The sequence below is a fragment of the Pelodiscus sinensis genome, chromosome 6 (assembly GCF_049634645.1).
Source record: "Pelodiscus sinensis isolate JC-2024 chromosome 6, ASM4963464v1, whole genome shotgun sequence".
Lineage (NCBI taxonomy): Eukaryota > Metazoa > Chordata > Testudines > Trionychidae > Pelodiscus > Pelodiscus sinensis.
This window is the reverse complement of record NC_134716.1, coordinates 12863260-12874084: the sequence shown is the minus strand read 5'-3', so window position 1 is coordinate 12874084 and position 10825 is coordinate 12863260. Positions and strand designations below refer to the sequence as shown.

Below are 10825 nucleotides of genomic sequence, written 5' to 3'. Positions count from 1 at the left end.
GGATCCTGTATCCTAGCAGTTAAAATCTGAGATGTAATAAGCTCTTCCTATATACTCAGGGCGTCTGTCAGCCTGTTGGCTGCCCTCGCGACAGGACCCCGGTCCTAGCGGTAAAGGCACAGATGTTAAACCTTTCCTTGGTAACACACACACACACACACACACTGCCCTGACTGTCGGCTGACATGCTTCATTCTCCCTTGCTCCCTGGTCAAGACAACACCTCCCAAGATGAACCAGGTTCTCCATTCTTGATGGGGAGGGGCAGATGCATCACAAGAGTTCCAAGGCTGCAGTGCATCATGGGAGGTTTAATCCAACTGGGGCATGTAGCCCAAAGAGGAAAAAGAGGATGTGAAGCAACAGAAAAACTCCCACAATGCATGGGGGCAGCCTCTCCAACTAGAATTTTGAAAACCTACTTTTTCTCTTAAAATCAGGTTTATCAGAAGTTTTCAACCAACCCTTTTCTTAAATGCACAAAATTTGACTGTTATTTTAAAGTGCTCATCACACAAACTAATAAAACTTAAGTCTAACTGCCAAATTATGTTTTGGGAAAGCAGAAAAAAAATATTCCATGTGCTTAATTCATAATGAAAGAGATGTGAGGGCTCAGCAATTGTTTTTTATTTATATTCATAACTGATGCAGCAAGCGAAGGGATGCCAGGGTTCTAAACTGCCAAGGGGCTGGGGATCAGCCGTTAAGCGCTGGTTATCCCCAAAGTGAGTATTCTGTGCTGTGTTTTATAACTCCAAATACTGCTCCAAAAATGTTAAAGCAGTGTATAATGTAGTTGGACTTAACTGCACATCTCTTGTTTTATTTTTCAGTACTTCATTATGACAGGGCTCCAACATAGTCAAGACTATAACCTTTGAAGAAATATTTTTAATTATGAACTCACATGTTTATTCAAACTTGTCATTTGCAGACTGACTTCCTTCCAAGGTTATTTTTGGAGATCAAATTAAAGCAGTGTCCAGACACTTAAACTACCTTGGTATTTCATGCTGATATGAATTAATGAACCTTCAGCAAGGGAAATTTAATATGTTCAGAGTTGGAATGCTAATGTTAAGTGGCCACCTAGTAGAATGCTAACACATTTCTCCTCCTCCTCTTGCATTTTGCTAGGTAATATGGTGATTACCAGTCTCTTGAAGAGAGTTTTGTGGCACTTTGTTTTGGGTTGATGGATCTATCATTAAGAATAATACTTCGCTGGATTAAGAGATAATTCTGTTCTAAGTAATGAAGGTATGAGCCTATAAAAGACTGTACGAAAGGATGTATCTGTTGTGATAAATCTAACCAATACATCATCCTAAGTAACATGAAGATACACAATGGAAAAATTACTTTATTTCCCTTCATATTTAAATTGTTTTGGTTTGTTTCCTTGTTAGATTGTGCCTATCCTCACATGATGGCTATTTCCTCATGCAAATAGTCCCAGTAACTTCAGTAAGACACCTCATGGCTGTGTCTACACTGGGCCACTTATTCCGGAAAATCAGCTGCTTTTCCGGAATAAGCTGCGAGCTGTCTACACTGGCCCTTGAATTTCCGGAAAAGCAACGATGCTCTACTGTACAAAATCAGCCGCTATTCCAGAAAAACTATTCTGCTCCCGCTCGGGCATAAGTCCTTATTCCGGAACACTGTTCCGGAAAAGGGCCAGTGTAGACAGCCCAGTAGTCTTTTCCGGAAAAGCGCGTCTACATTGGCCATAGACGCTTTTCCGGAAAAAGGGCTTTTCTGGAAAAGCAGCTTGCCAATGTAGACGCTCCTTTTCCAGAAAAACTGAAAACGGAATAGTATTCTGTTTTAAGCATTTCCAGAAATTCATGCCAGTGTAGACACAGCCCATGTGTACAAGTACTCAGAAGGGATAAGGGTTGCACAACCTAGACCAAACATTATTATTAAATATTTCCATTTCAAGCTCAGCCACACACCTCAGGCAGCATGTGGGGACTCATTTGCAAGGAGCTATACAAAGACATAAGAGCATGCATTTCCTGCCCCACAGAGCAATGTGAACTCTTTTGGTAATTAGTCCTGTTTGATCACAACTGGGTTGACTTTATGTTTCTACAGTCAAGACATTTACCTTTTTACTTCCAGCTGTTATGGAAATGTGTGCAGTCATCTGATGTTATTTTCTGCCAGTGGTCCTATTCACCATCAACTTCAATTTATTTTTTTCTTCCCAGCCTGTGACTTCGGCTTCTCCAAATTACCCATATGACAAATTACATGGTTTTGCTGTTAATGCATTGGGACTTAATGGGACGGAGGGGAAGGCAACACTTACGAGCAAGAAAAGAAATGATTCATTGCTAAGCACTAAGAACTTGAAGCTCAAAACCTTGAACTGACTTATCTGATGAACATACATGTAGTTAGACCCTTACCAGACTTTCAGTCAAACAGTCATAAATGGAGGTAATGGCCAATAAAGACTTCTGAAGGGTGAATGTGAGCGACTGAAGGCAATTTTGGTCTCCATGACATGATGAGTATAGTGTGAAAATCAAAGCCATGTTAGAGAAAGAGGTTTGGTGTCTGGCATTTTTTTTTTTTTACACTCAACAATGAATTATTTCCTGGTGCATGTCTACTTTCTGCCTTTTCTCTCAAGGCAGAACCAGTGCAAGTTAAATTACCTTGCTATTCACATATTTTAAATTAAAAAAACCCATTTCCAATATGTGCCTTATATGACCATTTGTGCCACTGCTCAATCGGACCAGCAGATTTTACTGAAATTTGCATTTGGAGTTTGGCTGAGTTGGATTGATTGGTCCAGGGGCGAACTGGCCCGGCGGGATACCGGGAATTTCCCAGTGGGCCGTCGTCTTGTGAGCTGTCGTGTCGACACGCCGTTCCTCTCACTTCAAGTGGCTCCCAGTCTGTGCTGTATGTGGCACAGAGAGCCTGACCTGCCTCCTGCACCACATGCCGGACATTATACAGGGATTGGGCTTGAGGGGCACACAGGGGTGACGTCATGGGGAGGGCGATTCTCAACCCATTTCTCGGGCCTATTTTGATTGCCAGTATGCTCCTGGATGGGTCTGATGCAAAACCCTTTCAAGTCAGTTAGCCCTACTTCAGTGGTCTTTGTATCAATTCTTAAAGGAACACAGAGTACAGGAAAAGCAGGAACAGGAACACAGAGTACAGGAAAAGTATTTAAGACAAAAAAGGGAGAGTGAACAATAAGGCTTTAAAAATCATATCTAGTAGGAAGTAGAGAACCAACAAGGATAGAACCCTGTTAAAAAAAGGAAACAAATAAAAATAGAAAATAAAGTAATTAAAGAGTCTCTTTTTCAACACAATTGAAACAGTGGGAGGAAATATAAGGGAACTAGATATAAATCAGAATATATCCTAGGGAAAGGAAATAGGAAAAAGGGAAACTAAAAAGCCCAGAAAACAAGGAACAACATTAAGCTAGAGGAAAATATAAAACAGTATTACATGGGAAATATAATCAGTGATAATGAATTATAGTGTCCTTTGTGCACCTGTGCTGTGACATTTAAGTAGGATACAAGGAGGTTCAAGATGTCCCTGCTTGTGGGGAAGTTATTTCTTAATGCTAGTGAATATACTCACCTAGGTTTTAGTATTGTTTGTGTATAGGGGATGTTCAGGAAGTACCAAAGTTTAGACAATCCTTTGGCAATGTATTGGTTCACTTTATTTTCTGTAACTGTTCTCCTGCTGACAAAGAAAACCCTGAGACTCTTACAGACCTTCTTTGCATCTACCCAGCTGCCTTTCTCTATATACCTATGATGCACATCCCTGATATAAATGCCTTAATGTGGTCACTAACCATTATGTAAATGTTATAGGAAGCAGTGGAAATTGGCCTTGTCTACACTCCAGGATATTGCTGATATTTTTAGCATCTGGTTTTGTAAAATCAAAGGTTCATGTCCCCATTTTGCATAAGAGTTCAACGTATGTAGTGTGTCCAGAGTAGAGAGGCTGCCATCAATTTTGACAGTGATGTACTGTGGGTAGCTATCCTACAGCTCCTGCATTCTGGGACCAAAACAGTGCAGTAGGTTCTGGGTGCATGTTGCCAGTGTCCCATAATGCATTCATTTCCTCCCTCCACCCCCTTCCCCTGCTTGAAAGCAAGGGCAAACAATCTTTTCACACCTTTTTTACTCTGGTTATCCATGCAGATGCCATAGCAGGATAAGCATGGAACCCATTCAGCCACAAAGTACTATGGTAATCATAGCAAACATCTTGCTTCTTAAGCTACAGTATATCCAAAACTTAGCGAGCCCCTCCTCCCCTTCCCCCTGAATGTGAAAGAATGTAAGGAGGCCACAAACAGACTCTTCTCGTAAGCACTTGAGGTGAGAGATTGGCAGATGCTGCCAACATTCAATCTTCTTGACACAATGGGATGCTGACTCTTCAGAGAAGAACAGACAGGTAGATACACATAATTATGTAGCTATGAGACAATCAGAAGTGACTGCAAAACATTCACCTGCATAAGGTCACGCTGTCCTCCATGCTGCTGTATGAGACTGCCTGAAGAGTCTCTTGGGAAGAATCCATGAACTGGCTTAGGAAACTGGTCAGCTCCCTGCTTAGAATTTCACGCTGATGCTCATAGGAGTGGCATGTTTTGCAGAGCTGAGCCAGAGCATATATTTGCCTCCTTTGTCTTCTGGTACACCTGCCTGAGCCCCTTTAGTTTCATGCGGCACTGCTGAGTGTACCTAACATATGCTTTCACTGCCATGCCCTGTGCCATCTTGATCAACATTGGTTTTGCTGCTTTGTAGTTCTGCCTGAACTGATTCCTTTCCCCACACAGCAATGAGGTCCAAGATTTTTTACACGCAAACACAGAGAGGAAGAAGAGTTCCCTTTTCACTATTCAGGTCCTGCAACCTTGTCTTTTTCTGAGAGGCAAGCCTTCGGTTCCTTCTGCTTTTCCGTCTGACTTTCCTAAATGTAGATTTGCAAAAAGCCAGATTCTACTTATTTTGAAATATATGGGAGTCTATCCATGGATTTCAAATGCAAGTAGATTTAGACACTTATCCCTCAATTATTCTTACAATTCCACTTTTGGTTGCTATTTTCCTCCATTTCCACGCCTGTCTGAGATGTTGTCATTGATATGCAATAATTCTATGAAGACTCTCGCGTAGCTATCAAATACACTTTCCATTTACTAGTAGGAATTAATCGTAGAAAGGGATTGGTGCTAAAAAGCTCAACTTCCAGTTACAAAGGTTCTGTTTTTATTTGAGTGCAAAGCACCTCTTTTGTTTTTGAGCAGTGGAATTTAAGTGGGAGCAGGCCAGCGAAATATTCTCCAAGAGTTTATGAAATTAGTTTTCCTAGGTGCGAGATCTTAGTATTCCCACAACTGATTTAGATTCAATTTCTGAGGCCTTCAAATCTGAACCAAATCTGACTATAGCTATCTTTGTCGGTATCCAGTCAGTCCCTTTGCCTGGCAGGGTTAGTGGCTCATAAATCTGAAGCTTGTTAACACTGTGACCGACCTTGTTCTGATCCACAATTATTATTTTTTTGCTTGTCTTTATCCTTTCTCTTTTTAGCTTTCTATCTTCCCCAGAATCTGAGTCATTCAGGAAAGTAGTTATAAAAGATTCTTTTTAGTTAACTGCACAAATGCAATTTATTAGAATTGTAACCAAGTGCTTGACTTAACCATTTTAAGAGAGATTATCTTGCCCTCGGGGCTGTCACTGGACATGATGTGACTGAAAAGTATTATTTACCTATTAGCCTCTTATCCACTAATGGAGAAAACTATGTGATGGGAAAATTGAGAATGGGCAATGTCAGAAGCAGGAAAGGACATTGCATGTCATATTCTTTGTGAAAGAGCAATTCCAAAAATTCATTGTCTGTTAATTAGCAAACCACTAAAAATTCAGTGGCATGTCCAGAACAGAATATTGATGTGTCCAAAATGGAACAAAGTGTTCCAGATGTCATCTTACCAGAGTAATGGATTTCTCTGATGCACCAAGAAAAATGCTCTTTCAGGGCACCAAAAAACTTTGTGAATTCAGATTGAATTCAGTGAACAGCTCATTTTGTTTTTTCATGAAAAACCAGTGTTTAACCAGTCTTAAATCAAAATAAAACGTTTGGGTAGAGTTTGACCATCATGATTGGAAAAAAACCCCATAACTCTCCTTTTAGGCAATAGGCACAAGGTAGCCCTCTATGCTGAGAACATCTGTTGTTAACTAAAGAAAAGATAAAAGCATTATTCCAGCTCTGCACTTACTGGCAACTGTTAGATGTACAGGCCATGGGCCTGAGAAACCCAAGGATCGCGTCTCTCATTATTGTTTCAATAATGCTCCCAGTATGTATTAATGGCTTACCCTGGACATGACCATTACTTCACTGTTGGTGAGAAGACAGGAATGATATTGTTACATACAACTTCTGCTGTGTATTGTGGTTTTTGGGGAAGATGGTACATCAGGGGCTAAACACAGCGGCTGTGTCTACACTGGCATGAATTTCCGGAAATGCTTAAAACAGAATAGTTTTCGTTATAAGTATTTCCGGAAAAGGAGCGTCTACATTGGCAGACTGCTTTTCCAGAAAAGCCCTTTTTCCGGAAAAGCATCTGTGGCCAATGTAGACGCGCTTTTCCAGAAAAGAGCCCCTATCATCATTTTCGCGATCAGGGCTTTTTTCCGGAAAAGACTACTGGGCTGTCTACACTGGCCCTTTTCTGGAACAGTGTTCCGGAATAAGGACTTATGCCCGAGCGGGAGCAGAATAGTTTTTCCGGAATAGCGGCTGATTTTGTACAGTAGAGCATCATTGCTTTTCCGGAAATTCAAGGGCCAGTGTAGACAGCTCGCAGCTTATTCCGGAAAAGCGGCTGATTTTCCGGAATAAGTGGCCCAGTGTAGACACAGCCCACAAGAAAATAGTGCTACATTTTCAAGGCTGGGAAGTGATTCTGGGTGCCTCTGTTTTTGGCTGCCCAATTTGAAACCCCTTAAAGTAGCCTTATTTTAAGGAAGGGCTGAGTGTTTTTTCCTCTGAAAATCAGGCTCCATTAAGACATCTTAAGTTTGACACCCCAAAATAGAATTGTCAAAAATCATTAATACAGGTTGTACTTCCCTCTTCCGGCACCCTCGTGACCTGACTGAACAAGGGGATTTGCCCAGCAAGGGGAGGTCCCTTGCAATATGGCCCCTGGGCTAAGATTCCAACCATGCCCCACTGCTGCCTGCCCTGCCATGGCTCCCCAGGCTGGAGCTCCATGACTGCCGCGGCTTCTGGGACTCCGCAGCTGCTGAGGCTCTGTGGCCACTGCTGGCCCCCCTCTACTGCTCCACAGCAGGGGCCAGAATTCCCTGTTGCATTCCCCTCCCTCAACTTGGGGCTCCTGGATGAGTCACTCCCCATCTCCTCTGCTCTTGCCCTGTAGCCCAACCTCCTTATATCTAGACAGTGTGGTCCAGGAGCATCTGTGTGATCCCAGCAACATTCATGGTTCAGCAGGACCAGAGTCCTAGTTAAGGGAGGTACAACCTGTATTTTGGAAAAATCTTTGCCAGAAGTAACAACTAGCAGAATAGGGCCAAGAAGACAACTGGGTACTAGGCAGAACTCAAACACTGTACCACAGAACTAGCATGTATGTACTATGAACAGAATGGAAAGAAAAATACATTGAGACTCAAATTCCCCTGTGCTGTGAAGATCTAACCTAAGAACTTCCATGCAATTTTGATTCTACAATTTGGTATTTGCAAGTGGAGCTGCAGATGCCTAAATACCTCTAACTTCCTTGCATGCAGCAGCAGGAGTCTGTATGAAAGCCCTTAGCATAGTAACAGTATTCAGCTAAAGAGAAGGCTGGAAAATAGCCGCTGGCTCTATATTGCCATGGGTCCTGTGCCACCAGCATGCAGTAAGTGCTAAACAGCTGCAATTGTTACTCCAGCCCAAGAAAGGAAAAAGAAATAAGGGCCCAAGCCATGGTCCTGTCCTCTGTTCCTAGATTATAAGAGGCTTTTGCTTCCCTTTAATTCACCTGCTAAGACCCAGATTATTCAGGTTTCCTGAGGATGAAATCCATGTTCTCTTCAGAAAGAGCTTTAAGAACTGAGGCCACTGTGTGGATCCCATATCTCTGGATACATCAATACAGTCTGCAGCAAAGAGCTCCCTGGCTTGCATTGCCAGACTTGGTTTGCACTAGCCACTCCGACAAACCTACATACCTAATGCTTTGAAGTTGTGGCTCAGACTAGAGCCACCTCCTTATGCTTCAGCACCTGAGAGCCTGCCTCTGCCACAACATCCCCAGCACTATTTTTAGCTCAGTAGTATAAGCCCTGCACCTGTTCATCCACGGTGGGAGGCTCACAGCTACAGGCTTCATGAAAATTACCCTTTACGATCTCTGGATCATTCCATATGACAGAGGTCAAAATGTTTGTCAGATGGCAGCGGCTGGAAATGGGTTGGAAAGTGAAGTGCAGCTAAATTCAGCTTGTGAAATATAGGACTCTCTCACTGTACGGTCCCAACTTGAGAATATGTCTGGATATTCTGCTTTAGGTAAAGTCACAGGGTAAAATCTTAGCCCCACTGAAGTCAACAGGAAAACTCATATTGAATTTCACATAACCAAGAGGTTAGCCATTTCAATTTATTTAAAAGGTGATTTAGCAATTTAGCATCTTGGATTTGTGGATACCTGGAATATTCAGCACAGAGACCTGAACTAAAATTCTGGATCAGCTCCTCTAAATTTTGGGGCAATGTGGATTCATATACAGGGTGAAATTTGTTCCATACTTTTCAATGATGTGCTTAAAATCATTTTTCATACATCTTGTACTGTAATTAAAACTGACCACACCATTTTACCTGATGGGTAAACAGAAAAATATCATTTTCTTTCCCCTGGTTAAATACTCTGTGATTTACTTCTTTTTTTTTCAAATGTTTTCTTATTCTGAATGTATGACTTTTAGCATAATTCAGTAAGAAGAAACTCTTAAAGTTCACAGGAATTTACATCTACTGACTTACTATAGCGAATAATTCTATTTGTCGTCTCCCGTCTGATGTATTCTCGGGAATAAATAAAAACAAACAAAAAATGCCCCAAACAAACCATTGGTCACCACAAAGCAGCAACATTATGTCTAGCATATCTTTAGTTTCATTTAAGCAGTTCAGGAGGTTAAAAAATAATTACACTGACTCATGTTACACACTTTCAAATCTGAACACAAAATAGAAGGATTAATGGCTCACTTCACTAAGGTACTTAAGTACATGCTACACTTTCAGTACAAGAGGATCCATTGAAGTCAAGTGGGCTATTATGTACTTAAAATTGTGCATCTCCTTAAGTACCCTGCTGAATCTGGGCCTAAATATGTACTCTGTCCCAGGAACAAACCTCTCTGTTTATCAGATGATTGATCTAACCCATGATGGAGAGGAAAAGGGCCTTGACCCAGGGAATTGTTTCATTAGACCTAATACAAAGTAAATTCTCTTTGCATCCATACAGATGGCATAATTTTGTGCCAAAACCTGCGCACAAGGGTAACTGCTCAGTCAGAAATATATGTAATAAAAAATGGAAATATATTGAAAAAATGTATAAGGAGAGCATGTTTAACTATACTACTTAGGATAAGTGTTAGTGTGTTGGGGTCTGACCATTCCGTCATATAACCATGGTTATTCCAATGTGCACTCGCCACGCTTGATTGGTCACCGGACTCCCAGCCCGCTTGCCAGGCCATATCTCCCTTGCCCTGCGCAGGACTCTCAATCCACTGGTAGTCTGCTCCACAAGGCTAACAGTCTGCTAGTCACAATCAATAGATGTCCTTGACCCCAGGGTACTTGGGCCTGATGGCCAGAGTCAGAGAGGGTCCCTTAATTCAGGGTTGTAGGGCCTGATAGCCTGAACCAGTGAGTGCCCCCAGTTTTAGGGAAGTAGGGCCCAAGGGCCAGAGTCAATAAGTCCATCGTGCTCCACCAGGTCCCTACCCAGGGCCCTATGAGCGTAGGGGTTGCCTACTGCTCTCTCTCGGTAGGGACTCCAGCTGAAATGCACCGAGGATACCTGGGTGGGAGGGGCGGCTTCTGCACCCTCCCTGGATTGCTTCCTACCAGTCCTGTTGAGGCATCATCCCATGTAGCGATTGGGTCTCCCCATTGCCTGGCAGTAGTTTCTCCCTGGATCTCCACAGGGGTTGATCAGTTGCTGCCTCTTGGCCTTTTAGCTCCCTCTATCTGGACCATGGGCTGTAACAGTGCTGGAGCTCCATCTAGGGAACCTTCCCCTTCACTGGCCAGTCCAGAGTGAGGTGTTCCCAGGCCTTTTATACTGCCTGAGCACTTGGAGCATGCCCAGTCTGCTTGAAGGGGCGGGATTTCCTCCGCCCAGAGGGTTTTCATCCCTCCCATTCTAGAATGAGGTCTGCCCACCCCGGCACAGTTAATAAATTTATAAGGTTTATTAGGCTTATTTCAGGTAATAAAAAAAGTTGCCATTTAAGATCAGGCCCTAAGTTTTTCCTCATAATATTTTAGTGTTGCACATTCAGGAAGGTGAATGAATGAAGGAGAGCAGTGAGGGAAGAAATGCCACCATTCTCTGCTGCATTCAGTACACGTAATAACCACTGACAGGATCCACAGCTATTGCTGATCGACTAGTAAGGATTTTCTGATATGGCAGTAATTATGTTTCTCTGTTTGAACCTTCACTGGTTTCTTGCTTTCA

The 10825-nt window shown here is 42.4% G+C and overlaps 1 long non-coding RNA gene across 1 annotated transcript; it reads left to right on the top strand.

Annotated features, from left to right (window-relative positions):
• The first annotated feature begins 385 nt into the window (after positions 1-385).
• LOC142830030 (uncharacterized) lies at positions 386-2658 on the top strand. Its single transcript, XR_012905044.1, has 3 exons — positions 386-728; positions 1141-1263; positions 2223-2658. It is a non-coding gene; the product is annotated as an uncharacterized LOC142830030 (long non-coding RNA).
• Positions 2659-10825: the final 8167 nt, after the last annotated feature.